The sequence below is a fragment of the Hyla sarda genome, chromosome 3 (genome assembly GCF_029499605.1).
Source record: "Hyla sarda isolate aHylSar1 chromosome 3, aHylSar1.hap1, whole genome shotgun sequence".
Lineage (NCBI taxonomy): Eukaryota > Metazoa > Chordata > Amphibia > Anura > Hylidae > Hyla > Hyla sarda.
The window spans coordinates 440,364,676-440,389,530 of record NC_079191.1 but is presented as its reverse complement, the minus strand read 5'-3'; the positions used below and the strand labels follow the sequence as shown (position 1 = coordinate 440,389,530).

At 47.0% G+C, this 24,855-nt stretch overlaps 1 protein-coding gene across 5 annotated transcripts in view; it reads right to left on the bottom strand.

Annotated features, from left to right (window-relative positions):
• LRFN2 (leucine rich repeat and fibronectin type III domain containing 2) overlaps window positions 1-24,855 on the bottom strand; it is a 582,573-nt gene that overhangs the window by 285,125 nt on the left and 272,593 nt on the right. For all 5 annotated transcript variants that reach the window (XM_056568627.1, XM_056568628.1, XM_056568626.1 and 2 more), the window contains one exon: window positions 1,160-1,249. The gene's annotated coding sequence lies outside the window, so the exon portion shown is untranslated. The remainder of the gene's footprint in view (window positions 1-1,159; window positions 1,250-24,855) is intronic.

Below are 24,855 nucleotides of genomic sequence, written 5' to 3'. Positions count from 1 at the left end.
GGGTTATGATTTTTTAAAGGTAAGGAGGAAAAAACAAAAGTGTAAAAACAGAAAAAATGCTTGGTCCTTAAGGGGTTAAAGTCCAATGCAAATCAATGGGAAATGTATGTTCCCACATAACATCCGTACGGCTGGAGATATTCCGCTAATACTTGGTCACATGTTACTTACATGTCAAATAAAAGTACATAATAGTTAAATTAACCCCTAACCTACCCCCTTATGTGAAGGACGGGGTTTTTGTTTCAAGCCCCATACAACTGTATGAAACTTCCAGTACCATGCTTCACAAGCTCCACTCTGCATCTTCTGGTGAATGCGACAGTCCGGCTGGCAAGCCACACCCTCCCCACATTCCATGCCCCATCTTGCAAAGACATGCCAACCATTTAAGCCACACCCCTTTTATTTTCAGTTTACAATATCGTTACCACAAAGCAGCCCCACCTGAGGACGGGATATGAGGATTAGAAATGAGAACAGGATATTGGGACGGGATATGAGGATGGGATATGAGGTCGGGATATGAGGACAGGATATGAAGATTGGATATGAGGATGGGATATGAGGACGGGATGTGAGGACAGGATATGAGGGTGGGAAATGAGGTTGAAATATTAGGACAGGATATGAGGTCGGAATATGAGGAGGGGAATTGGGGTTGGGATATGAGGAGGGGATATAGGGTCAGGATTTGAGGACGGGACAAGAGGACAAAAGCTTCCTCCTTTGATGCTTTTCCTCCCCTACAAGGATTAGGTTGGAAAAACCGGGCAGCACCGGGTACTCAGCTAGTTTTTTATAAAACCCAACGTGTTTTGGACAACAGACTGTCCTTATTCATGGCTTAAAAAACATATAAAATACACAAAGTCACTGTAAAAACACTGGATGGTCTCATAATGGATAGTGTGGTGATATCATCCAGTGTTTTTACAGTGTCTTTCTGCATTTAATGTTTTTTTTTTAGCCATGAATAAGAACAGTGTGTTGTCCGAAACGTGTCAGTTTTTCCATTGATGTACTTTTTTTTGCAAGAAATATAATAAAGCATGAAGTTTTAAGTTTAGAAAACATCTAACATTGTCTTTAGTGCACCAAAGGTGAAGAGATGCATCCAGGTTACAATGACAGAATGTTAGGAAGTTTGATAACTCACCCGAGCGTTAATGAGGGGGGTTCTCCAGAATTTCAGAGATCATGGTCTTTGCCCAAAGAGCTCACTTTGTCTCCTGCCTGAAAACATCCCCTAAAAGAAAAGACAACAAAGATTAGTGCAAAGGAAAACAAAAATTATGGTTAAAGATGGCTGAGAAAATGCTTAATCTATGTCATACAGCTCTCATAATTTATTACACCAATGTATATGTATACATAATATTATTCTCCAGAGCTGTACTCACTATTCTGCTGGTGAGGTCACTGTGTACATACATTACATTACTTATCCTGTACTGATCCTGAGTTATATCCTGTATTATACAACAGAGCTGTACTCACTATTCTGCTGGTGAGGTCACTGTGTACATACATTACATTACTTATCCTGTACTGATCCTGAGTCGTATCCTGCATTATACTCCAGAGATGTACTCACTATTCTGCTGGTGGGGTCACTGTGTACATACATTACATTACTTATCCTGTACTGATCCTGAGTTATATCCTGTATAATACTCCAGAGCTGTACTCACTATTCTGCTGGTGAGGTCACTGTGTACATACATTACATTACTTATCCTGAACTGATCCTGAGTTATATCCTGTATTATACTCCAGAGCTGTACTCACTATTCTGCTGGTGAGGTCACTGTGTACATACATTACTTATCCTGTACTGATCCTGAGTTATATCCTGTATTATACTCCAGAGCTGTACTCACTATTCTGCTGGTGAGGTCACTGTGTACATACATTACATTACTTATCCTGTACTGATCCTGAGTTATATCCTGTATTATACCCCAGAGCTGTACTCACTATTCTGCTGGTGGGGTCACCGTGTACCCTAAATTACATTACCAAAATATTGAAAAGAAATAAAATAAAAAGTGTTTTATAAAATTTGTGTGTTAATTTGATTAATAATTATTTGTGAAGTCAGACAGGCATTAAATATGTTCAATCATTATTATTGTTATTATTTTATTATTATTATTATTATTATTATTATTATTATATTTTATTATTTTTGCCCTAGTTGTTGATATAAAGCTGTAGTTATTGTTGTTATTATTATTATTATTATTAATATTATTATTATTATTGTTATTATTATCCTAATTGTTGATATGACACTGTAGTTATTGTTGTTGTTATTATTATTATTATTATTATTATTTTTCCCTAATTGTTTATATGAAGCTGTAGTTATTGTTGTTATTGTTGTTATTATTATTATTATTATTATTATTATTATTATTGTTATTATTATCCTAGTTGTTGATATGACACTGTAGTTATTGTTGTCATTATTATTATTATTATTATTTTTGGCCTAGTTGCTTTTGATGAGGACTTTGCTGTTGTTTTTATCGTAGTTGTTGATGAGGATGTTGTAATCATTGTTTTTATCTTAATTGTTGTTGTTCTATTGATTAGTTTTCTTTTGTATCTTTACAGTTAAAGCTTGAGTGTCCTGATTAGTCAGATAATGTGTGAGATCACCAGAGGAGGATAATCCATCCCCAATCTGAGGACTAAGCCTGACCCTCCCGGCCGCTGTCAGACACGAGGGCTTCTGCTGAGCGTGTGCACCATGTCCTACGATGAACCGCGGCCCCGTATGTCACATTCTTAATGGCATTACATTGGGAAGAGAAGACTTGTGGTTGTGACATTGTAGACAGGATGAGAACAAGTTCCACGTGACCTTTAGTAAATCATTTAATCTCCTTGTGCCTGGAGCTGGAGAATTTCTCCGAGTCGGCGGCCGCGCACAGGATCTCTACATCATGTCATTATTATATCACAACCTTTCCCGGATTTAGACGACAAAGTATAAAATGTAGCCAGTAGTTTATGTAAGAAGAGATGAACATTCTAAGGCATATGTTGTAGGATCACAGGGTAAACCAACATATGTGTCCTCTACGGAGCTGACAATTTTAGTTGAGCGCCCCCAACCTACAGGACGTAGGTTGGGGGCGCTCAACTAAAATTGTCATCTGACTATCTTTTAGATTTTATGTAAGGACAGGATTAACAAATCTCATTGTTCACAGCCACTGTCATATTTAGCCTAAAGAGGATATAGAAGGGAAGACAATGGCAAGACAAGGTATTGTGCAGCCAAAAGCAAAACATGAAAAAATGTCACCTCCTTCCAAGGAGAACCTACCAGGCCATCACATCCTATAACAATTTATTACACCCAAAAACCATCCACTTTATGGAATTTACACAGCAGATTATTCTCCAAAAGACCCAAGGAACAGAATATGCTCCTTGGTGTTGCCCATTCTTGGTGATCCAATCCTATGTTCTGGACACCATAAAAGACCATTGTGTGACCTATTTATGTAGCGTTCAGTCCATTGTGACTCAATAGGCTACTCAATATGCTAATCCATGTAACCAAAAAGCGATAGCATTCCAATCTCTGGTGGCCAACTTTTTGGGCTTGGGGACTAAGTTAGGGTGACCCAACCCAAATACCCTTTTGCCCTTGATCATGGTGGCCTAACTACGGAGCTCACAGCATCAGGCTACTCTTAATAAGGGAAGTTCAAAGCCCCTAACATATGGGTCTTATTTTCAGACCATCTCTTATATCAGGAGTAGAAAAGAGAACAGCGGAGCTGCCGGTAGACTCTACTTTCTCACTAATGGAGTGTTCAGACATAGCTTCCTTGCTGCAGAATTCATGCACAAAAATCCACATGTCATCTTATAACTTGTAATGTCTGATGGGCCAATGGTTCTTATTCGTGGAAACATCTCTATGTTTCATTACAAACTACCTTAACTAAAAATTATTCTGCATGACTTCCCCTGTCAATTACCCTAAAGGGAACATGTTATCACTTTCATGCTGCCCGAACTAGAAGTCATTGTGGCTGTCCCCCGATTGCTTCTCCCTGCCAATCTCTCCCTATACAAAAACAGAGACAGATCTCTCAATCAAGGATGGCAGGGTGGAAAGAAGCCACCAATGACCACCCTGATGACTAGTGGTTCGGGAAGCATGAAAATGATGACAGGTTCCATGGGTTGTCTGAATAAAATAATCAATTTTCAAAAATCATCTTAGGGAATTCTTAGTTAGAGTAGGAGAGAGAGGGTTTCTTTATCGGGACCTCCATGAAATGGATCCAGAATGGATATTAGTTACCAAGACAATTTCAACAGCCAGATTCCAGTTCCTTGCTGGTAGCCCCAGGAATGATCCCTATGATACAGTATATTCACATAGAGGGAGATTAATCAAAACCTGTCCAGAGGAAAAGCTTCCCAGTTGCCCATAGCAACCAATTAGCTTGCTTCTTTCATTTTTATCAAGGCCCCTGCAAAATGAAAGAAGCATTCTGATTGGCTGCTATGGGCATCTGGTCAACTTTTCCTCTGGACAGGTTTTGATTAATCTCCCCCATAATGTTTGAATTTGGATAGAACCAGTTGCATTTGCTTATAAGTTCTCCCACTTAAAAAGATGAGAGACTGTAATGTTCATCATAGGTTATAACCTGAACTATGAAAGACAGAATGAGAAAAAAAATCCATAAGATCACATTGTCTGATTATGGTGGAAAATAAGTGTGTGGTCAATAACAAAAGTTAATCTCAACAGTTTGTTATGTACCCTTTGTTGGCAATGACAGAGGTCACATGTTTTCTGTCTTCACAAGGTTTTCACTGTTACGCCGAGCGCTCCGGGTCCCCGCTCCTCCCCGGAGCGCTCGCTTCACTCTCCCCGCTGCAGCGCTCCGGTCACGTCCTCTGACCCGGGGCGCTGCGATTCCGCTGCCAGCCGGGATGCGATTCGCGATGCGGGTAGCGCCCGCTCGCGATGCGCACCCCGGCTCCCCTACCTGACTCGCTCTCCGTCTGTTCTGTCCCGGCGCGCGCGGCCCCGCTCCCTAGGGCGCGCGCGCGCCGGGTCTCTGCGATTTAAAGGGCCACTGCGCCGCTGATTGGCGCAGTGGTTCCAATTAGTGTGTTCACCTGTGCACTTCCCTATATCACCTCACTTCCCCTGCACTCCCTTGCCGGATCTTGTTGCCATTGTGCCAGTGAAAGCGTTCCTTGTGTGTTCCTTGCCTGTGTTTCCAGACCTTCTGCCGTTGCCCCTGACTACGATCCTTGCTGCCTGCCCCGACCTTCTGCTACGTCCGACCTTGCTTCTGCCTACTCCCTTGTACCGCGCCTATCTTCAGCAGCCAGAGAGGTGAGCCGTTGCTAGTGGATACGACCTGGTCACTACCGCCGCAGCAAGACCATCCCGCTTTGCGGCGGGCTCTGGTGAAAACCAGTAGTGGCTTAGAACCGGTCCACTAGCACGGTCCACGCCAATCCCTCTCTGGCACAGAGGATCCACTACCTGCCAGCCGGCATCGTGACAGTAGATCCGGCCATGGATCCCGCTGAAGTTCCTCTGCCAGTTGTCGCTGACCTCACCACGGTGGTCGCCCAGCAGTCACAACAGATAGCGCAACAAGGCCAACAGCTGTCTCAACTGACCGTTATGCTACAACAGTTACTACCACAGCTTCAGCAGTCATCTCCTCCGCCAGCTCCTGCACCTCCTCCGCAGCGAGTGGCCGCTCCTGGGATACGCTTATCCTTGCCGGATAAATTTGATGGGGACTCTAAGTTTTGCCGTGGCTTTCTTTCCCAATGTTCCCTGCATCTGGAGATGATGTCGGACCTGTTTCCCACTGAAAGGTCTAAGGTGGCTTTCTTAGTCAGCCTTCTGTCCGGAAAAGCCCTGTCATGGGCCACACCGCTCTGGGACCGCAATGACCCCGTCACTGCCTCTGTACACTCCTTCTTCTCGGAAATCCGAAGTGTCTTTGAGGAACCTGCCCGAGCCTCTTCTGCTGAGACTGCCCTGTTGAACCTGGTCCAGGGTAATTCTTCCGTTGGCGAGTATGCCGTACAATTCCGTACTCTTGCTTCAGAATTGTCCTGGAATAATGAGGCCCTCTGCGCGACCTTCAAAAAAGGCCTATCCAGCAACATTAAAGATGTTCTGGCCGCACGAGAAATTCCTGCTAATCTACATGAACTTATTCACCTAGCCACTCGCATTGACATGCGTTTTTCCGAAAGGCGTCAGGAACTCCGCCAAGATATGGACTCTGTTCGCACGAGGCGTTTCTTCTCCTCGGCTCCTCTCTCCTCTGGCCCCCTGCAATCTGTTCCTGTGCCTCCCGCCGTGGAGGCTATGCAGGTCGACCGGTCTCGCCTGACACCTCAAGAGAGGACACGACGCCGTATGGAGAACCTCTGCCTGTACTGTGCTAGTACCGAACACTTCCTGAGAGATTGTCCTATCCGTCCTCCCCGCCTGGAAAGACGTACGCTGACTCCGCACAAAGATGAGACAGTCCTTGATGTCTACTCTGCTTCTCCACGTCTTACTGTGCCTGTGCGGATGTCTGCCTCTGCCTTCTCCTTCTCTACAGTGGCCTTCTTGGACTCTGGATCTGCAGGAAATTTTATTTTGGCCTCTCTCGTCAACAGGTTCAACATCCCGGTGACCAGTCTCGCCAGACCCCTCTACATCAATTGTGTAAATAATGAAAGATTGGACTGTACCATACGTTTCCGCACGGAGCCCCTTCTTATGAGCATCGGATCTCATCATGAGAGGATTGAACTTTTGGTCCTCCCCAATTGCACCTCGGAAATTCTCCTTGGACTTCCCTGGCTTCAACTTCATTCCCCAACCCTGGATTGGTCCACTGGGGAGATCAAGAGTTGGGGGTCCTCTTGTTCCAAGAACTGTCTAAAACCGGTTCCCAGTAACCCTTGCCGTAACTCTGTGGTTCCTCCAGTAACCGGTCTCCCTAAGGCCTATATGGACTTCGCGGATGTTTTCTGCAAAAAACAAGCTGAGACTCTACCTCCTCACAGGCCTTATGATTGCCCTATCGACCTCCTCCCGGGCACTACTCCACCCCGGGGCAGAATTTATCCTCTCTCTGCCCCAGAGACTCTTGCCATGTCCGAATACGTCCAGGAGAATCTAAAAAAGGGCTTTATCCGTAAATCCTCCTCTCCTGCCGGAGCCGGATTTTTCTTTGTGTCCAAAAAAGATGGCTCCCTACGTCCTTGCATTGACTACCGCGGTCTTAATAAAATCACGGTTAAGAACCGCTACCCCTTACCCCTCATCTCTGAACTCTTTGATCGCCTCCAAGGTGCCCACATCTTTACTAAATTGGACTTAAGAGGCGCCTATAACCTCATCCGCATCAGAGAGGGGGACGAGTGGAAAACGGCATTTAACACCAGAGATGGACACTTTGAGTATCTGGTCATGCCCTTTGGCCTGTGCAACGCCCCTGCCGTCTTCCAAGACTTTGTCAATGAAATTTTTCGTGATCTGTTATACTCCTGTGTTGTTGTATATCTGGACGATATCCTAATTTTTTCTGCCAATCTAGAAGAACACCGCCAGCATGTCCGTATGGTTCTTCAGAGACTTCGTGACAACCAACTCTATGCCAAAATTGAGAAATGTCTGTTTGAATGCCAATCTCTTCCTTTTCTAGGATATTTGGTCTCTGGCCAGGGACTACAGATGGATCCAGACAAACTCTCTGCCGTCTTAGATTGGCCACGCCCCTCCGGACTCCGTGCTATCCAACGCTTTTTGGGGTTCGCCAATTATTACAGGCAATTTATTCCACATTTTTCTACCATTGTGGCTCCTATCGTGGCTTTAACCAAAAAAAATGCTGATCCCAAGTCCTGGCCTCCTCAAGCAGAAGACGCCTTTAAACGACTCAAGTCTGCCTTTTCTTCGGCTCCCGTCCTCTCCAGACCTGATCCTTCCAAACCCTTCCTATTGGAGGTTGATGCCTCCTCAGTGGGAGCTGGAGCTGTTCTTCTACAAAAAAATTCTTCCGGGCATGCTGTCACTTGTGGTTTTTTCTCTAGGACCTTCTCTCCAGCGGAGAGGAACTACTCCATCGGGGATCGAGAGCTTCTAGCCATTAAATTAGCACTTGAGGAATGGAGGCATCTGCTGGAGGGATCAAGTTCTCCTGTTATTATCTACACCGACCACAAGAACCTCTCCTACCTCCAGTCTGCCCAACGGCTGAATCCTCGCCAGGCCCGGAGGTCTCTGTTCTTTGCCCGATTTAATTTTGAGATTTACTTTCGTCCTGCCGATAAGAACATTAGGGCCGATGCTCTCTCTCGTTCCTCGGATGCCTCAGAAGTTGAACTCTCTCCGCAACACATCATTCCACCTGACTGCCTGATCTCCACTTCTCCTGCCTCCATCAGGCAGACTCCTCCAGGAAAGACCTTTGTTTCTCCTCGCCAACGCCTCGGAATCCTCAAATGGGGTCACTCCTCCCATCTCGCAGGTCATGCGGGTATCAAGAAATCTGTGCAACTCATCTCCCGCTTCTATTGGTGGCCGACTCTGGAGACGGATGTTGTGGACTTTGTGCGAGCCTGCACTATCTGTGCCCGGGATAAGACTCCTCGCCAGAAGCCCGCTGGTTTTCTTCATCCTCTGCCTGTCCCCGAACAGCCTTGGTCTCTGATTGGTATGGATTTTATTACTGATTTACCCCCTTCCCGTGGCAACACTGTTATTTGGGTGGTCGTTGATCGATTCTCCAAAATGGCACATTTCATCCCTCTTCCTGGTCTTCCTTCTGCGCCTCAGTTGGCTAAACAATTTTTTGTACACATTTTTCGTCTTCACGGGTTGCCTACGCAGATTGTCTCGGATAGAGGCGTCCAATTCGTGTCTAAATTCTGGAGGGCTCTCTGTAAACAACTCAAGATTAAATTAAATTTTTCTTCTGCATATCATCCCCAGTCCAATGGACAAGTAGAAAGAATTAACCAGATCCTGGGTGATTATTTGCGACATTTTGTTTCCTCCCGCCAGGATGACTGGGCAGATCTCCTCCCATGGGCCGAATTCTCGTATAACTTCAGGGTCTCTGAGTCTTCCTCCAAATCCCCATTTTTCGTGGTGTACGGCCGTCACCCTCTTCCCCCCCTCCCTACTCCCTTGCCCTCTGGTCTGCCCGCTGTGGATGAAATTTCTCGTGACCTTTCCATCATATGGAGAGAGACCCAAAATTCTCTCTTACAGGCTTCATCACGCATGAAGAAGTTCGCGGATAAGAAAAGAAGAGCTCCTCCCGTTTTTTCCCCTGGAGACAAGGTATGGCTCTCCGCCAAATATGTCCGCTTCCGTGTCCCTAGCTACAAGTTGGGACCACGCTATCTTGGTCCTTTCAAAATTTTGTGTCAAATTAATCCTGTCTCTTATAAACTTCTTCTTCCTCCTTCTCTTCGTATCCCTAATGCCTTTCACGTCTCTCTTCTCAAACCACTCATCCTCAACCGTTTTTCTCCCAAATCTGTTCCTCCCACTCCTGTTTCCGGCTCCTCGGACATCTTCTCGGTCAAAGAAATCTTAGCTGCCAAAAAGGTCAGAGGGAAAATTTTTTTTTTAGTGGACTGGGAGGGTTGTGGTCCTGAAGAGAGATCCTGGGAACCTGAGGACAACATCCTAGACAAAAGTCTGCTCCTCAGGTTCTCAGGCTCTAAGAAGAGGGGGAGACCCAAGGGGGGGGGTACTGTTACGCCGAGCGCTCCGGGTCCCCGCTCCTCCCCGGAGCGCTCGCTTCACTCTCCCCGCTGCAGCGCTCCGGTCACGTCCTCTGACCCGGGGCGCTGCGATTCCGCTGCCAGCCGGGATGCGATTCGCGATGCGGGTAGCGCCCGCTCGCGATGCGCACCCCGGCTCCCCTACCTGACTCGCTCTCCGTCTGTTCTGTCCCGGCGCGCGCGGCCCCGCTCCCTAGGGCGCGCGCGCGCCGGGTCTCTGCGATTTAAAGGGCCACTGCGCCGCTGATTGGCGCAGTGGTTCCAATTAGTGTGTTCACCTGTGCACTTCCCTATATCACCTCACTTCCCCTGCACTCCCTTGCCGGATCTTGTTGCCATTGTGCCAGTGAAAGCGTTCCTTGTGTGTTCCTTGCCTGTGTTTCCAGACCTTCTGCCGTTGCCCCTGACTACGATCCTTGCTGCCTGCCCCGACCTTCTGCTACGTCCGACCTTGCTTCTGCCTACTCCCTTGTACCGCGCCTATCTTCAGCAGCCAGAGAGGTGAGCCGTTGCTAGTGGATACGACCTGGTCACTACCGCCGCAGCAAGACCATCCCGCTTTGCGGCGGGCTCTGGTGAAAACCAGTAGTGGCTTAGAACCGGTCCACTAGCACGGTCCACGCCAATCCCTCTCTGGCACAGAGGATCCACTACCTGCCAGCCGGCATCGTGACAGTCACACACTGTTGCTGGTATTTTGGCCCCTTCCTCCATGCATATCTCCTCTAGAGCAGTGATGTTTTGGGGCTGTTGCTGGGCAACATCGACTTTTAACTCCATCCAAAGTTTTTCTGGAAGGTTGAGATCTGGAGACTTGCTAGGCCACTCCAGGACCTTGAAATGCTTCTTATGAAGCCACTCCTTCGTTGCTCGGGTAGTGTGCTTGGAATCATTGTCATGCTGAAAGACCCAGCCATGTTTCATCTTCAATGCCCTTGCAGATGGAAGAAGTTTTTCACTAAAAATGTCATGATACATGGCCCCATTCATTATTTCCTTTATATGGATCAGTCGTCCTGGTCCTTTAGCAGAAAAACAGCCCCAAAGCATGATGTTCCCACCCCCATGCTTCACAGTAGGTATGGTGTTCTTTGGATGCAACACAGCATTCTTTCGCCTCCAAACAAGACGAGTTGAGTTTTTACCAAAAGTTTTACTTTGGTTTCATCTGACCATATTACATTCTCCCAATCCTCTTCTGGATCATCCAAATGCTCTCTAGAAAACTTCAGACGGTCCTGGACATTTACTGGATTAAGCAAGGGGACACGTCTGGCACTGCATGTGTTACGCCTAGCGCTCCGGGTCCCCGCTCCTCCCCGGAGCGCTCACGGCGTCTTTCTCCCTGCAGCTCCCCGGTCAGTCCCGCTGACCGGGAGCGCTGCACTGTCATGGCCGTTGGGGATGCGATTCGCACAGCGGGACGCGCCCGCTCGCGAATCGCATCCCAGGTCACTTACCCATTCCCGTTCCCTGCTGTCATGTGCTGGCGCGCGCGGCTCCGCTCTCTAGGGCGCGCGCGCGCCAGCTCCCTGAGACTTAAAGGGCCAGTGCACCAATGATTGGTGCCTGGCCCAATTAGCTTAATTGGCTTCCACCTGCTCCCTGGCTATATCTGGTCTCCTCCCTTGCACTCCCTTGCCGGATCTTGTTGCCCTTGTGCCTAGTGAAAGCGTTTTGTGTGTCTAAAGCCTGTGTACCAGAACTTCTGCTATCCACCCTGACTACGAACCTTGCCGCCTGCCCCCGACCTTCTGCTACGTCCGACCTTGCTTCTGTCTACTCCCTTGTACCTCGCCTATCATCAGCAGTCAGAGAGGTGAGCCGTTGCTAGTGGATACGACCTGGTCACTACCGCCGCAGCAAGACCATCCCGCTTTGCGGCGGGCTCTGGTGAAAACCAGTAGTGACTTAGAACCGGTCCACTAGCGCGGTCCTCGCCAATCCCTCTCTGGCACAGAGGATCCACTACCTGCCAGCCGGCATCGTGACAGTAGATCCGGCCATGGATCCCGCTGAGGTCCCTCTGCCTTATATCTCTGATACCACCACGGTGGTCGCCCAGCAATCCCGACAGATCGCCCATCTAACCCACCAGCTGTCGGAAATGTCCACCATTGTGCACCAACTTCAGTCGCAACTTCAGCAGCAATCATCTCCTCCGCCAGCTCCTGCACCCCTTCCGCAGCGAGTGGCCACTCCTAGCCTCCGCCTGTCCTTGCCGGACAAATTTAATGGGGACTCTAAGTTTTGCCGTGGCTTTCTTTCGCAATGTTCCCTGCACATGGAGATGATGTCGGACCAGTTTCCTACTGAAAGGTCTAAGGTGGCTTTCGTAGTCAGCCTTCTGTCTGGAAAAGCCCTGTCATGGGCCACACCGCTCTGGGACCGCAATGACCCCGTCACTGCCTCTGTACACTCCTTCTTCTCGGAAATTCGAAGTGTCTTTGAGGAACCTGCCCGAGCCTCTTCTGCTGAGACTGCCCTGCTGAACCTGGTCCAGGGTAATTCTTCCGTTGGCGAGTACGCCATACAATTCCGTACTCTTGCTTCTGAACTATCCTGGAATAATGAGGCCCTCTGCGCGACCTTTAAAAAAGGCCTATCCAGCAACATTAAAGATGTTCTGGCCGCACGAGAAACTCCTGCTAACCTGCATGAACTCATTCATCTAGCCACTCGCATTGACATGCGTTTTTCTGAGAGACATCAAGAGCTCCGCCAGGAAAAAGACTTAGATCTCTGGACACCTCTCCCACAGTCTCCACTGCAATCTGCGCCTAGGCCTCCCGCCGAGGAAGCCATGCAAGTGGATCGGTCTCGCCTGACCCTGGAAGAGAGGAATCGCCATAAGGAAGAGAATCTTTGTCTGTACTGTGCCAGTACCGAACATTTTTTGGTGGATTGCCCTATCCGTCCTCCACATCTGGGAAACGCACGCTCGCACCCAGCTCTCGTGGGTGTGGCGTCTCTTGATGCTAAGTCGGCTTCTCCACGTCTCACGGTGCCTGTACGGATTTCTACTTCAGCCAGCTCTTCCCTCTCAGCCGTGGCCTGCCTGGACTCTGGTGCCTCTGGGAATTTTATTCGGGAGTCCTTGGTGAATAAATTCCGCATTCCGGTGACCCGTCTTGTCAAGCCACTCCACATTTCCGCGGTCAACGGAGCCAGGTTGGATTGCACCGTGCGTTACCGCACGGAGCCCCTCCTAATGTGCATCGGACCTCATCACGAGAAAATTGAATTTTTGGTCCTTCCCAATTGCACTTCCGAAATTCTCCTTGGACTACCCTGGCTTCTACACCATTCCCCAACCCTGGACTGGTCCACTGGGGAGATCAAGAGTTGGGGTTCCTCTTGTTCCAAGGACTGCCTTAAACCGGTTCCCAGTACTCCCTGCCGTGACCCTGTGGTTCCTCCTGTATCCGGTCCCCCTAAGGTCGTTAGGGACTCTGCCTGCCACAGAAAATGCCTCTCCCCCCCTCCCAGTCCCTTCAGGCAAGCCTCTGTGTCCCCTCATGGCTCCCGTCCTTGTGTCTCCCTGCCCCGTGCCAAGCTTCACCCTCTGCCCTCCCTCCCCATTCCTACTCCTGCTGTACTGCCTGCCATTGAGGAAACCATCCATTCCTTCCCGGTGTCCTCATCCCAGGGGAGGCAGTCACCGGACAAAAAAAAGGGGAGACCTAAGGGGGGGGGTACTGTTACGCCTAGCGCTCCGGGTCCCCGCTCCTCCCCGGAGCGCTCACGGCGTCTTTCTCCCTGCAGCTCCCCGGTCAGTCCCGCTGACCGGGAGCGCTGCACTGTCATGGCCGTTGGGGATGCGATTCGCACAGCGGGACGCGCCCGCTCGCGAATCGCATCCCAGGTCACTTACCCGTTCCCGTCCCCTGCTGTTATGTGCTGGCGCGCGCGCGGCTCCGCTCTCTAGGGCGCGCGCGTGCCAGCTCCCTGAGACTTAAAGGGCCAGTGCACCAATGATTGGTGCCTGGCCCAATTAGCTTAATTGGCTTCCACCTGCTCCCTGGCTATATCTGGTCTCCTCCCTTGCACTCCCTTGCCGGATCTTGTTGCCCTTGTGCCTAGTGAAAGCGTTTTGTGTGTCTAAAGCCTGTGTACCAGAACTTCTGCTATCCACCCTGACTACGAACCTTGCCGCCTGCCCCCGACCTTCTGCTACGTCCGACCTTGCTTCTGTCTACTCCCTTGTACCTCGCCTATCATCAGCAGTCAGAGAGGTGAGCCGTTGCTAGTGGATACGACCTGGTCACTACCGCCGCAGCAAGACCATCCCGCTTTGCGGCGGGCTCTGGTGAAAACCAGTAGTGACTTAGAACCGGTCCACTAGCGCGGTCCTCGCCAATCCCTCTCTGGCACAGAGGATCCACTACCTGCCAGCCGGCATCGTGACAGCATGATTTGAGTCCCTGGCGGCGTAGTGTGTTACTGATGGTAGCCTTTGTTACTTTGGTCCCAGCTCTCTGCAGGTCATTCACTAGGTCCCCCCCGTGTGGTTCTGGAATTTTTGCTCACCATTCCTGTGATCATTTTGACACCACGGGGTGAGATCTTGTGTGGAGCCCCAGATCGAGGGAGATTATCAGTGGTCTAATTGCTCCCACAGTTGATTTCTTCACACCAAGCTGCTTGCCTATTGCAGATTCCGTCTTCCCAGCCTGGTGCAGGTCTACAATTTTGTTTCTGGTGTCCTTTGACAGCTCTTTGGTCTTGGCCATAGTGGAGTTTGGAGTGTGACTGTTTGAGGTTGTAGACAGGTGTCTTTTATACTGATAATAAGTTCAAACAGGTGCCATTAATACAGGTAACGAGTAGGGGACAAAGAGACAGAAATCTTGCTTGTGTGTAGGTGACCAAATACTTATTTTCCACCATAATTTGCAAATAAATTCTTTAAAAATCAGACAATGTGATTTTATGGATATTTTTTCTCATTCTGTCTCTCATAGTTGAGGTTACAACCTATGACGAAAATCTCATTTTTTTAAGTTGGAGAACTTGCACAATTGGTGGCTGATTAAATACTTTTTTTTCCCCACTGTATAGCAGAGCTGAATTTTTCATTTTTTTAAAGGTCCAGTGTTTCCCAACCAGCAGGGAGTTGTAGTTTTGTAATAGCTGGAGGCATGCTGGTTTAGTATTCCATTTCAAAGCAGTAGGTTTTACTTTGAGGTTCTTTTTGGCCACCATAACCAGACCAGGACCTCAATGAAAGCAATGCCCAGCTGTCTCTGTTTGCTATCAGGCTCTTCGGTCTTTGCCTTCCTCCCAGAGGCTCCCTTAGACTTGTAGTGGACAATGAACACCCTGTCTGGCCATGCTGAGAGTGGTACAAAAAAGTATACTGAAGCATGCAGAAAGCAGATATCCCGGCTCAATCCCTGGTCTGGATGCTGAGCACGGAGTGGGTGTGGACCTCACCCGAATGAATCACAAAGAAAGAGAAAAACTCCAGCTCAGCTCAGGAAGATACGGCTTTATTCACATCAACGAGGCAACAGGTAACAGGGAGGAAGTGACGCGTTTCGGCCAGGTGCTGGCCTTAGTCGTACGACTAAGGCCAGCACCTGGCCGAAACGCGTCACTTCCTCCCTGTTACCTGTTGCCTCGTTGATGTGAATAAAGCTGTATCTTCCTGAGCTGAGCTGGAGTTTTTCTCTTTCTTCGTAAAAAAGTATACTATATTAGTTGAGCCCCCTATTTTCTTTGTGTTTGGACATGTAGCATACAAAACTCCTACTAGAATATCTTAAGATAATGTTTTTTTTTTCCTTTCTTCAAAGCTCGACATCTTGTAATAGACATCTCAGAGGTACGTTAAGCCAAGAAAAAGATGAGGAATGACACATCTTTAGTAGCTGGATGGAGGTTCCAGTCACATATTGTGCATTAGAGACGTCTGAGTGGATGCACATATTGTGCATTAGGTCACGTTACGTCTGGGTGGAGAGCTGAATGTCCACACTGCAGAACAACACAGTATTGTACAAAACAGTACTATTGTATCATATGAGCAGGGAACAGTAAAGACCTAGCTCACCCACAGCTACTGTCCCTACCTATTGCCTATCCGCCCTAAGTGACAGATCGACAAACAAGATGACAAACCCTCCCTGCTAAGTGCTGGGGTTGCATTGTCAAAATAATAAAATACAAAAACAGTAGGAGTCGGGACACAGCTGGAGGCACACAAACTAACAGAGATACACTAAGACACACACACACGGTCAAATCAATGTCAGTCTAGCCGAGGTCGGTACCAGGAGATAGCGGAGTACAGGAATGCAGAGCAAGAGAAAAGCCAAAGATCAATAAACAAGCAGGTATCCAGTAAGCAGGAGGTGTCAGCTAAAGTATAATGAACTGATCACTGCTCCTAGCTTATGTACCTCCCTGATAGGTAGCAGAGCTGAGAACCACACCTAGACGATACAGCTCCAAGCAGCTCCAGCCCAACTAGAGTCATTTAACTCTTTGTGGACGACCAGAGTCAGACATTACAACTATAAATGGAAAACTAATGGGAGATACATCCATATGGACAACACGGTGGAGAAGTTCAGCAGACTCAAAGCTATAGATAAGATCTTATCCGTCCGATTAATAAAATCTTGGATTTGTTACATAGACGACATTTATTTGCTGACAGATATGTGAATCATGGATGTACAGAGATTGCTGCGGCTGCAGAGAATGATGTAAACCTGACCTTTCTGGGGAACGCTGACGAATCACTATGGGAGACACGGACCTCACAGGAGAGACGGAACACGGCCTCGCTTTGTATGATAGGGTAATGTACAGTCAATCGGTGCGGGAAATATTAATCATACCAAGTGTAAAAGGAAATTTCCCTGGAAGCTAACATCAGAAACTGAGTCTTTGTTCTGTAAATGTCAGAGGCAGAGAACAATATCTGAAGATGCTCCAGAGCTGCTGCTGATCTTTTGCCATCTATTATGTATGCAAATGACTATTCTTCTACATCGTATGGACGGTCACAGGACTAGTGTATACAATGTGAGATAAAAAGTATAATATGCTGGAACCCAAAGGGAATGTGTCATCAGAAAATGGCCTACTGTTTAAATCAAGTTTTTATGTAAAAAAAAAAATGTAAATAATTTTTGATGATGATTTTGCAAATTTTCCATTTTTCCATTTATAATATAAAATAATCCGGAAATCTTGCAGTTCCTATTCTTGAGACTTCCTGTCCTGGCTCTAATATGTAAAAAGAACATCTAGGTAATGCAATTCATTTAAAGGGGTAGTCCCCTGACCAGCGTTAGAGCACTGTGTGCACGCTGCGGGGATCAGCCATGCCCTCTCATGATGTCAGGCCACTCCTCCTCAATGCAAGTCTATGGGAGGGTGCGTGACGGCCACCACACCCCCCTCACATAGACTTGCATTGGGGGGCATGGCCTGATGGAATGAGGGGGCATGGCTGACCCCCCGCAGCACGCACACATAATTCGGAACTAAATAATAGTTTCTGATCTGTTACCTATACCAGCCATACTTTTCCCATCGCGTTAAAATTGGAATTAGTGAAAAATCTTCTTTAAAGGGGTTATCCACCATAAGGTAATTTTAATACGTACCTGCCAGACAGTAATGGGCATGCTTAGGAAGGATCTGTGCTTGCCTTGGGGCTAAATGGCTATGTTGTGAGATTACCATAACACTGTGGCTAGCTTTTAGTGAACTGGTATTTCCTATTTGAGTTTTCTTCTTTTGCCTACAAATCCCATAATTCCATTTTCCTTCCTCCCACAAATCAGCCACCCCACCCATTGAAACATAAATGAGCTGCATCCATTGAAAAGACCTGTGGTTTTCAGTCAGGGTGTCTACAGCTGTTGCATTAGTTGCAGATTGATCTCTCTCCCACCAAACGATCGCTCCACCCATTGAAGCAGACAGGCTCCCTGTCATCAGCAGACTAGTGAGTCAGGTCTCGGCCGCATTGCAATCTGGGGAAATCTGAGACAACAGTCATTTTGTATGCTGTTAAAAATAAATATTGGGGCGAAAATCACAGAATTGTGAGAAAACTTACACACACAGGTACAGAAACTATATTATGGACTACACTAACTTTATAGCCCATATATCGTACATCTTGGCAAAACATTAATCTTTCTTATGTACTTCATAAAAAAATATTACCTCTTTGTAGAAATCATAACAAAAAAAAGGCCACTAGGGGTCCCCATATCACCCATAACATACTCCTGTCCCAGCTTAAATACAGGCCAGGACAAAACCAAGGAAGTGAGGGCGGAACTAGCACTCCTCTGTGCTCACTCCTGTCCTATAAGACTGCAGCATGAAAACAGTGAGGAGGGGGGGCATGGCTTGGTCTGCTGGCAGCGAGACATGCAGAGTGATAGCTCCTGCTTGGGCCATTGTTAAAAGGGCTTAAAATACCTTCATGGGAGGCAGACACAGGAACAAGCAGCAGGGGAAACCCCCTACTGATCCCTCAGAGAACCAACATACCCTCTTGGGCTTCCTGCAGCTGACACAGCCGGAGCGAGCGCTGCGGCACCCGGACCAGCCGCGACCATCTTCTTCCTCTTCCTCACAGCTGGCTCTCGCACGCACAGAGAGAGACGCTGTTGTTGTGTGCACATCTGACTGATCGAGCCACGCTACACAGCCAGCGATGTTGGACAGGCAAGACACCGGACCTGCTCAGCTATACCACCAACCTCAGCTAAGCGACATTAAGCTCCACTCACCTCCTCTGCAGCCTGCTGAGCAGTCGGCGCCCCTGGTATCTGCCCCACAACCAGTGACAGCCACATGCCCTCTTCCAGTAGCTGAGCCTCCTGCAAATAACGCTCAGCATCAAGAAGCTGTACCACCAATAGTGAAACCTCACAAGCTGGGGGTCCAAAGCCTTACACCTTCCCAGCACTTGCCTGCCCCCCCTCCCCCTTGCCTTCACATGAGCCTGCTCTTGCATCTCCACCTTCCCATGCTGCATCCTTGGCTCCACCTCGCTCTTCCAACACCTCTCCATTGCATTCAGAGGCTGTTCCTCACCTGAATGTGCCACCTATCTTTCCTCCATTGTACTATCCTATCTCTGACTGGGCTCATCACCATGACTATCAGGGCTCTGATACCTCTACGCCCATCAACGGCTCCTCAGATGACAGTGATTTCCCTGATCAATGGGGGAAACCCAGACAAGAAGAAATTATTTAAAACATCACATAAACGCCTTCCTCAGTCAGGCTCACGCTCCGGCTGCTCCTCCTCTGATGACTCCCAGCGCATGGAATTTACTAATGACCATACCATCCGATAGCCGTCCGTCTCTGACTCTGAAACTAGAAATACTAGTCATTTCCCACTACTGTCGGCCTCTCCCTTATCCTTGCCTGAAGAAGCTCTTCACGCATTGAAAGATCATCCAGAACTTCAAGCCTTGCTCACTCTCCTGTTGACTAAATCAGACATGCTGTCTCTGGCTTCAGACCTCAAAAGGCATGGAAACAGGACTTGCATTCTGTGGTAAAGATGTTAGTCACCTGTAACAGGAAGTTACTGACCTGGAATATTTCCGGGATCACATCACGGCCCAAGTACGGGACTTGCAAATCTCTACGACTACTATTCTGTCCCCAACAACTTTCCACCATAGAGCATCTGGACGACCTTGTCAATAGAAACAGGTGCAATAATATCCGGATTAAAGGTCTGCCAGAGTTTGTTGCTCCTAATGACATACCTGGACCGTACAAAGGCTGATTAACAAAATTCTCCAGCGTCCTTCGGACACTCCCTTGGAACTTGATAGAGGCCACAGAGTGTTGAAAGCAAAAAGTCCAGACCCCAAGAGGCCAAGGGACGTAATTTATAGAGTGCATAATTCTCTTGTTAAAGAAGACATCATGCGTACGCACTCTCCCTAACTTGACCTACAATGGAGCGAACATTTATCCGGACTTCTTCCTCCGTACACTGAGGCTGCGTGCTGCCTTGAAGCCTCTACTTCAGCTACTACAAAATGCCCACATTAACTACCATTGGGGATACCCTTTTTCCCTAACGTCCCGATACAGTGGAAATACAGTGGCCACCCTCCGAGAGATCTGCCAGAATTCCTGACAACTTTTAAACTTCCTCCGGTTTCTCTAACTGCCTGGGACCAGCTCATTGCCAACCCTACCTTCAACCACACCAGTCGCAGACCTGTGCTGGTTTGTCTTGACCCCACTCAGAGATGGAATTGTCGACTCCTCTACCTCAGTGACAGAGACAGAAAACCTAAGACTTTGCTGAACTTCTCGTGATTCCCTCACACACTCACTGAGTGCAGTTGCCGTGATATGATAGCTTCATTGTTGGACTCATATCTGCTAACTACTCCTTAGTTTATTTCTTAGTTACCTCTTTAGATCATATCCATAGGTCCTTAGACTGTATATATCCATTATGCCCACTACTCTGTTGTGAACATTTTCTGATTAGGCCCAAGTTACCTAACTGTGTTATGTTTATTGTATTTCTTGCTTTGCTTCTTGCCTACTGGCACCCCTTCCACGTTACCCCCACTAGGAAGGATGCTGGTTCTGACCTCGTTACTGGCCCTTAAGGCCTTCTCTTTTTGTTCCCCTGTAGCTGTCTTCTTATGGTTGCTGCTTTTCATGTCTTAACTTACCCCTTCCTTCTCTTCCTGTTTTCTTCTTTTTCACAGGACCTGATTATATATTTTGTCCTCAATCAAAGTAGCAGATATAGGCATAATGACCTTCTCTGACCACGCCCCAGTGATGCTGTCTTTCACTCTTTCTTTTCCTCTTTTGTCAAGCCCCAGTCCTCCTGGAAATTAAATGAATCCCTCCTGCTGGATGCTCTCTGCCTCCAGGAGCTCAAGAACACAATTTATGTCTTTAATCTCTCACATCAAAATGACTCTTCGGCCCCTAAAATTAAATGGGAGTCTTTGAAGTGCGTCCTCAGAGGGGTCTTAGTGAAACATGAGGCTAGAATGAAGATGGAATCCTCTGCAAAATATGTCTCCTTATTGTCTCGCCTAAATTCTCTGGAGTCTTTACACAAACAATCCAACCAGGAGTCGCCATGATCTTCTAGCTCACTTGAATGTTAAGCATTGTTACTATAGACAGATCACAGGCCGAGTATTCTTTGAATGGGAAAACAAATCAGGTAAGATACTTGCCAATGCTCTAAAGGAAAAGAGGTCTTCCCTATTTGTTCCCTCTATACGTACTTCTTCAGGAACTCTTACACATTTAACCCCAGAAATATTGGAAGCCTTTCGGTCCTTTTATACCTCTACAATCTCCCGAACCCTCCTTGCTCCTCTTCCCCGTCACACTCCTCTCCTTCATTGGCCCAATACATTTCAGATACTGCCCTTTCCACTCTTCCTACTGAGACAATACAGTATCTTGAATCTCCAATCACAGCTGAAGAACTGAATTCGGCAATTGCAGCCATGCTGGGTGGCAAAAGCCTGGCACCAGATGGTTACACGGCCAAATTCTTTAAGACTCTTTCGATGATGTATCCTCTCCTTCTGCTTTCCACCAGTCGTTCTGGCGAGCGTCATCACAGTTATCCCAAAGGATGGGAAGGATCCTTCTCTGTGCCCCAGTTATTGCCCAATTTCATTAATTAATGTAGATGCCAAATTAAATTAATTAATGTTTAAATTAATTGCTAACAGACTCTCTGAGCTTATGACCTACTTGATCCATCCCGACCAGGTGGGCTTCATCCGCAGAAGAGAGGCCAGAGATAACACCCTATGGAAGTTTTCGGTCATTTATCGTGCTAAATGCTTCAAAATCCCACTTTTCCTCCTCTCTTTAGACATAAGAATAGCCTTCAATAGGATAGACTGGGGCTTCCTAGAAACAACCTCCATCCAGATTGGCCTTGGAGATGTGATGAAGGCTTGCATTATCTCTCTATACTCACACAAATTTGCCTCAAAGGTTAATTATCCCACCTTTTCACCATTTATAAAGGCACGAGGCAGGGCTGTCCCTTATAGTCTGTCCTGTACGTTTTATGCATGGAGCATCTTCTTATAGACATCCACCAAAATCCAGACACCAAAGGTCTTAATGTCCCCCCCCGCCATTACAAATGTTCTGCTTTTGTTGACGATTTACTGCTTTATGTTTTTTCTCCTCTTACCTCTCTTCCTTCCTTGATGTCTACTCTCCAATGCTTTTCAAACTATAATAATGACAAGCTTAACCCTTCCAATGTTTCTCTACCCCAACCTGTAGTACGACAAATCAGAGGGTGGGCTCGCTGTACCGGACTGTCTCTCCTACCATCTAGCTCCATGTCTTTCCAGAGTACTCGACAGTTTTCACAACCGGAATGATAAACAGTGGGTCTATTTGGAGGTCCGTTCTCTGGCTTCCTAAACAAGACCGCCCCAAATCCCCCCATGTGTCTTTACCCCCGATTCTGGCCTCTATTGCCCTGACACAAAACGCATACATAAGAAAATAGATTTAGCCCCCATGGTGTACCCCTAACACTGATATTCGGTATCAAAGCATTCCCTCCAGCTTACACGGCTACCTCGTTTCTGAATCATAACAGGAATGATGGCTCTTCCTTTGTGTCCTTTCAGATATTCTCTTTGACAAACCCTCCTCGCTCTCCCTGCATCAGTATGCCCAACTACAAAATTTTTATACCGCAACTAAATCTGCCCTCAACCTACATCGCCCGCTTACACCTTTTGAAATCCTCTGCTCTGCGGCATGGCCAGTATCCCATCTGGTGAGTGCACTCACGGTCTTATTTTAACTCACACGTGTTGACTAGTTGCCATTCCGTTTAGGTTAGGAATGGGAAATCGTCCGTACATTGATGGATGAAGACTGGTCTATGGCCCTCGCACTTTGTCATAAAACCTTGATGTCGTGTAAAGCCCCCTCCTTCTGACGATTCTCTCTTGCTCCATCTCTAGGTGGTCCAAATCTCTTCTTCACTTATTATTATTAGCTGCAAGGACAGTGATACCATGCTTACGGAAATCCATCCTACCTCCTACCCTTTTGTCTTGGCTTCAGGAAGTTGCTTACCTCCATAGGATGGAGGAACTCATGGCAGACTCTCGCAAGCAGATGTCCAAACACCAAAAGCTTTGGCATCCATGGACAGAGTTCTCCTCCTCGCCAGAATTTAGAAATTTAAACATCATGACCTGATCTGCCCAAGTATGGTCTATGCAACTTTGCCTTTTAGACATACCTCTACTACCGCCCTTCTATCTTTCTCAGATCCACCCTCACTTTTAATTCCTGGTTCGAATGGCTTGGGGGTTGAGCGCGCTCCAGATGGCAGGTAATCCACTCCCTAATTTGTCCTGTTTACCTTGTTCTTTTCTTCTTGTCATCCCCTTTCTCCCTCTTTACATTCTTGTTCCTCCTTCTTTCTCTTCCCCCCTCTGGGTTCTTTTTTTTTCTTCTTTTTGTCTCTCTTTCTTACCCTTCCCTGCTCCTCCTTCCTTTCTCGTCTTTTTCTTGTACTCACTACCACAACGATGACTGGTACACCATTTCTGCATCGTTCTCCTTGTGCTGGCTCAGCACCTATTGTCACCTTGTGTATTGTTATTATTATTGAAAAACTTTAATAAATCTTTACTATAAAAAAAAAAGAAAACAGAGAGGAGGGGATTACATAGCAGCCTCCAGTGATTGCATAAAGAGGCCCAGCACAGCAGACTCAGGGAGAAAGTAAATACATGGCGAGTAAGGGCGTGCTTGCCTCAGACACATTATAGAAAGTTAAAGAGTACCTGTCATCAAACCATATTTTCTAAACTAATTCACATTATATTCGCTGTCTACTCCTGCCCCTCCTGCCTTAATAAAAATTTCTGAGCTTTAAAAAGCTCTGTATCATACCTTTCCCCTAGCTCACATTGTTTGAGCTCCCGGCAGGAGAAAGTGGGCGTTCCCCAGCAGGGACAACGTCACCTTTTCAATCACATAAGGAGCAGTATATTAAAAGTTTAGTTTGGTGACAGGTACTCTTTAACAAAATAAGCATTGAAACCACATTTTGGAGCTTTGTATACACATACATACATTTCCATACACACTAGTATGTTAGCGCTCGATGGTATATCCGTCAACCCTTTAACCTTTATTAAAAATAACACATGGTGGGTGTGGGTCCTGCTATAGATATTGCATTAGGGCCCTATAATTCTATTCTAGCCTCCGGCTCTATAGCCTCTAACAAACATTTACAACAAGATAAGATGATTTTTAATTGGATTCTGAACCTTCTGGAATCATTACAATTCCAAGTCGTATTCACATTCCCATAGGGCCGGCACTGTCTTCGCACCTGGAAGGAAGTTCTGCTTGAAGAGTTTGTTGAGATGATTTAATAGTTGTTATTTTGACATTTACTTCTAGAGTAATTTCTTTCATCATTTTTCCAGTTTCTCTGGGATTTGAGAGACATTTTTGCCGTGTACTTTACTCGTTCTGCTTTCGCATTAGAAGCTTATGAGGAAAACTTAATGGAAAAAGCTGGAAGAGCCAAGAATAGTAAGCCTATCTGTTCCTTACCACCATCTGATGGGGCTCTGTCCTACTGGCTGAAAGACCGCATACATTTTGGATAATTATCAACTTGATTTTTATGTTGGGGTTTTTTTGTTAGTAGAATCGAGCGCTATCAGAAGGTAGACTTCTTGGATTTGCCAGTCAAGTCCATTATTTTTGGAAAGCCATATAAGACAGTGGGGTCTTCTTGGCAGTAGATAATGGCTGAAAAGCTTAGTTCCTCCTCCTTGCTGCAGGTTCCCGACTTTATCCTTTGTACTGTTACAGGCAGTGACAGTTTCTAGCTCACCCTGTAGGGGCTGTGCACATATATGTACACTCCTCCAATCCCTACCAGGCACCACCAATCCTTGCTCCATTCTTCTCTGGTGCCTGAGCAACATTGTGCATTTCTTTAACAAAGGTGTATGTCTGCTGTGAGTCTGTTCTCCTG